The 5,516-nt window shown below is 41.4% G+C and overlaps 1 pseudogene; it reads left to right on the top strand.

Moving 5' to 3' along the window:
* The first annotated feature begins 3,874 nt into the window (after positions 1–3,874).
* On the top strand, positions 3,875–4,634 carry LOC148122922 (phosphoglycerate mutase 1-like; annotated as a pseudogene).
* The last annotated feature ends 882 nt before the right edge of the window (positions 4,635–5,516 follow it).

The following is a 5,516-nucleotide window of genomic DNA, read 5'->3' as shown; positions in this document are numbered from 1 at the left end:
CACTTGTCAGAATAAGTAAAATCAAAAACACCAATGATAGTCTATGTTGGAAGGGATGTAGAGTAAGGGGAACACTAATTTATTGTTGGTGGGAATGCCAACTTGTGCAACCACTTTGGAAATCAGTGTGGCAGTTTTTCAGGAAACTGGGATTCAACCTACCTCAGGACCCAGCAATTCCACTCTTGGGAATATACCCAAGAGATGCTCAAGCATACTACAAAAGCATTTGTTCAACTATGTTCATAGCGGCACTATTTGTAACAGCCAGAACCTGGAAACAACCTAGATGCCCCTCAATAGAAGAATGGATAAAGGATGTGGCACATATACACTTTAGAGTTTTACTCAGAGGTAAAAAAAATAATGACATCTTGAATTTTCCATGCAAATGGATGGAAATAGAAATCACTTTCTTGAGTGAGATAACCCAGACCCAAAAAGATGAATATAGTATGGACTCACTCATAAGTGGATTCTAGCCATAAATAAAGGACATTGAGCCTATAATTCATGATCCTACAGAAGCTAAATAAGAAGGTGAACCTGAAGAAAATCATATAGTTATCCTCCTGGATATTAGAAGTAGACAAGATTGCCAGACAAAAGTTGGGAGCACGGGGGGTGGGGGTTGGGTGGGGTAAGAAGAGAGAAAGTTCTTTCACATAGGCCGATGCTTTTGACTGGCTCTGTATTGAGTAAGGCTGGGGCAGGCAACCAGTTACTATGACTTCATTACTTCAGAGCTTTTGCCATCACAAAAATGTAGTACTTCACATTTCTCCTTCCCATCATTTAAAAATCTTTCTTCTCTGTCTTCAGATATGTTTTTGGAATCATACAAAGAGTGCATGGGATTTTGTAGCTTTAATTTTCATATATTCTGTTAAACCTGTGACAGCTTTGCAAAATGGTAGGAAGTTTAGGGAATTACACAGAACATGGAATGTAGCTGTTTAGAGTAATCACATGAAGAGGACATAGAACATACCCTATCATCTCTCAGAAACTATAGGCCTTAGGAAATTCTTCATTGTTATAAATTTTTATTTACATATTTGTCACATTGACAGAATGCTAAATAATACAGTACATAAAGATCACATTTTGATCCTTAAAATTTAGCTCAGAGAACACAGCAAATGAGGAAATGACTTAAAAACCATATGCACACATAACATTCTCAAAAAGAAAATTTTACAAAGAATGAAAGAGCTGAAGGATGTGAAGGAGAGCTCTGAAATACTCTTTTAATAACACACAAACATTTTGAATTAAGGAAATCACAGCAGTCATAACATCGACAAGTCCTGCATAAGCTCATGCTAGCTAATAGTGTACCACAATGGGAGAAGTTTTCTGACAGCCCAAATCTTAGGTGACTAGCTATTGCTAGCTGATAATAGCTAAGGGAAGAGGAGACCCTTTTCTTTGCAGGCTCATGGCCACTGGTTACTTCACAGGAAGCTATAATCACCACTGCATAACAGCAACATTAATGAGATTCAGTGTGTGCATTGTTTGTGTGTGTGTGTGTAATAAATATATACATGTTACATACATATGTAATATACACATATGTATATGCGTGTTGTATATATGTATATATTACATACATGTGTATATTTGTATATATATGTGTGTGTATAAATATAAAATTCAAATGGAGATGGGTTTTGAATAGAAGTTAGAAGGACAGAGAAGAGGCTGGATATGGTTGTGGTACTTCACATACAGTACTAAATTCTTATATAATAAGGTCTAAAGTTTAAAAATATTTAATGAGTTCTCAGGATTTACTGCAGTGTATTTTTGAATATTTACCTTCCTGTTCACAAGTATTCCCAGGTTACCTTTCTTCCTTTCTGACTCAACTTGTGTTCTTTTATTTTTCCCATACATTACAAATTTGGCTGGTCAAATATTCCTGAACAAAAGTTGAATTACCAGGAAATAGCATTTTATATTAAAAAATTACCCTTCCTGTTCTAGTATCTCCTCTGCTAGGACAGAAACTTCATGTAAAAGTTCCATTTTCATAATGACATTTCAACTCAGTAGTGATATTATGGACAAGATCTGTGTATGCCCAAATCAGAGCATTAAATTACTAGAAGTGGTTGTTAATAACCAGTTTTTAAAGTTAACTTTATTCCTCTATTAAAAATCATTTGTATCTTGGTCAAGAAGATTTCCTCATATGCATGGGTCCACTTGCTCTTATTATGGGAAAATATTTCCTACACAGTTTATGAATAATAGCTTTATTAGATTTTTTACTGATTTTATTATCTATATTACTTCATTATTTCTGGAAAAAATCAAACTTATTGATAATATGCTCTTTTTTCAAATTTATTTATTTATTTGTTTATAAAAATTTCCACTTCCTCCCTTCCTCCCCATACCCTCCCATTCTCCCCACTCCCTCTCCTCCCTCCCCCACTCCCTCTCCTCCTCCCTCTCCAGTCCTAAGAGTAGTCAGGGTTTCCTGCCCTGTGGGAAGTTCAAGTTCCTCCTCCCTCCCTCCAGGTCAAGGAAGGTGAGCATCCAAACAGACTAGGATCCTAAAAAGCCAGTACATGCAGACAAAACAAGATCCAGTGCCATTGTAAATGGCTTCTCAGTCAGCCCACATGTCAGCCACATTCAGAGACTCCGGTTTGATCACATGCTCATTCAGTCCCAGTCCAGCTGGTCTTGGTGAGCTTGTATCAGAGGGTGAACGCACCCCTCGTGGTCCTGATTTCCTTTTTCATGGTCTCCCTCCTTCTGTTCCTCATTTGGACCTTGCGGGGCTCAGTCCGGTGCTCCAATGTGGGTCTCCGTCTCTATCTCCATCTATCGTCAGATGAAGTTTCCCTTTGGTCCTGCCTTTCTTGTTCACGTTCTCCCTCCTTCTGCTTCTCATTTGGACCTAGGGAGTCAAGTCCAGTGTTCCAATATGTGTCTCTGTCTCTATCTCCATCCATCGCCAGATGAAGGTTCTGGCAATCTTGTCTACTTCCAACATCCAGGAGGATAACCATATGATTTTCTTCAGGTTCATCTTCTTGTTTATTTATTTTTTATTGCATATCACTCCTTTATTATACTGATCTGGAAAAGAAGATTTAGTATGCCCAAAACAAGTTCTGAACCCACATGGTAGGGTCAAGCAGCTGGAACATGATTCAGACAGCAAAAGACAAAACCCTGGACATGATCAAGGGGCGCTTCACCTCTACAAGACAAGGCAGAGTGATCCTAACACATAGTAAGTGACACTCCTGTCTCCTGAGGACAAGGAGCTTATCCCACTTGATATGAGGAATGGCTTATTTTCTGCTGACCACATAGGACTATTTCAATCACCCCTAGAAACCTCAGAGGGCTTTGTGTGCTGATAAATATATATGCACTTCTTTTTGTTTTTGTAAAAGTTAATGTAACACATAGACTTGACAGGATTGATCCCAACCTTCTGGGGCCACAGCTCCTTTAGGGTCAGAGAAGAAGGTAGTTCATGTTCAGCTATGTTCATAGCAGCACTATTTGTAATAGCCAGAACCTGGAAACAACCTAGGTGCCCCTCAATAGAAGAATGGTTAAAAAAGGTGTGGAACATATACACATTAGAGTTTTACTCAGCGGTTAAAAACAATGACATCTTGAATTTTGCATGCAAATGGATGGAAATAGAAAACGCTTTACTGAGTGAAGTAAGCCAGACCCAAAAAGAGGAATATGGTATGTACTCACTCAAAAGTGGATTCTAGCCATAGTTAAAGGTCTTTGAGCCTATAATTAGTGATCCTAGAAAAGCTAAATAAGAAGGTGAACCTGGGGATTCTCAGCGAGCCTCAGTCTCTGCTGCATCCCCTTGCCTATTGCTATGGCTGCGTACAAGCTAGTCCTCATGGGGCACAGCAAGAGCGCCTGAACCTGGAGAACCACTGCAGAGGCTGGTACGACGCCGACCTGAGCCCGGTGGGCCACGAGGAGGCAAAGTGCAGCGGACAGGCGTTGCGAGATGCTGGCTATGAATTCGACATCTGCTTCACCTCCGTGCAGAAGAGAGTAATCCAAACCCTTTGGACAGTCCTGGATGCCATTGACCAGATGTGGCTGCCTGTGGTCAGGACCTGGCACCTCAATGAGCGACATTATGGGGTTCTGACTGGTCTCAATAAAGCACAAACTGCAGCTAAGCATAGTGAGGCACAGGTAAAGATCTGGAGGCGATCTTTCGATGTCCCACCACCGCCAATGGAGCCTGATCATCCCTTCTACAGCAACATCAGTAAGGATCGTAGGTACGCAGACCTTTCTGAGGACCAGCTACCTTCCTGTGAGAGCCTGAAGGACACCATTGCCAGAGCACTGCCCTTCTGGAATGAAGAGATTGTCCCCCAGATCAAAGAGGGGAAGAGAGTCCTGATTGTGGCCCATGGCAACAGCCTTCGGGGGATCGTTCAGAACAGGCCATCATGGAGGTGAACCTGCCAACTGGCATTCCCATTGTCTATGAATTGGACAAGAACTTTAAGCCCGTGAAACCCATGCAGTTCCTGGGAGATGAAAAGACCGTGCGGAATGCCTTGGAAGCTGTGGCCGCGCAGGGCAAGGCCAAGAAGTGAAGGCAAGCAGACAGACTTCTACCCCAAGACCCTTCTCCCTGCTTGTTTCTGCCTCCTGCACCCTTCCCAGCACCTGCCACTGACTCCATGTTTAGGAACTTAAGTTTAAGTTGTAGCTGCAGATGGGGACCCGTGACTCCCATTTTGTCTTAGTATTTTATCTCCTGTACCCACTCCCTTCATAGAATCTAGTCAGAGTAACACGTCTAGGGTGCAGGTTCTTGGTCCACAGGGAGGGACGGGACGGCTCCTCTTCCCAGGAGAGTTGAGAGGTAGTAATTACAGTTTTCTTAGTCCTTTGTTTACAAGGGTCTGCTTTAGGAGGAGGTCAGGGAGGAATCATGCTGTGGCCTGTCCAGAGAGAAGCTACAGCCTAGTTTTATCCCTGGAGCCTGTCCTGCACTCTTCCGCAGTTAGGTAACCGGGTACTGTAGTCATTGCAGTGGAAGGTGAAAGTAGCTTGCATTTAAAAGGTAATATGCTCTTATGTAACTTCTCTGGTTCAATCTTGAAAAAGTGAATATTTACACTAGATAACAAATCACTGAGAAATTAAAAAAAAATTATTCTACCCAAATCCAGATTAGTGAAACACTTAGTCTCATGTGAATAAAACTTAACTGCAACAGCAGGTAGCCTGTCCTAACATGACTGATAACACTAGGATTCCTGAAGCTGTTTCCCTAACTTCCAGGAAGCTCTGGAAACTGGAGATTTCTCTCTCTCCAGCTGTTGCTGTTGTTTATATATGTTTAGAGATTGACTGTATGACTATTCTAAATTCAGGAGCTTCCTGAGACTTCTGAGTTATTGGCCTCTCTCCTCCCTCTATGAGAGAATACTTTATTGTAGAGGAAAAGGCTACACACAATCTTGGGGTTCAAATTCACATTGTTT

This window comes from Myodes glareolus, chromosome 2, assembly GCF_982192425.1.
Source record: "Myodes glareolus chromosome 2, mMyoGla1.1, whole genome shotgun sequence".
NCBI lineage: Eukaryota > Metazoa > Chordata > Mammalia > Rodentia > Cricetidae > Myodes > Myodes glareolus.
The sequence above is the reverse complement of the archived record's forward strand: the minus strand, read 5'-3'. Positions and strand labels throughout refer to the sequence as shown.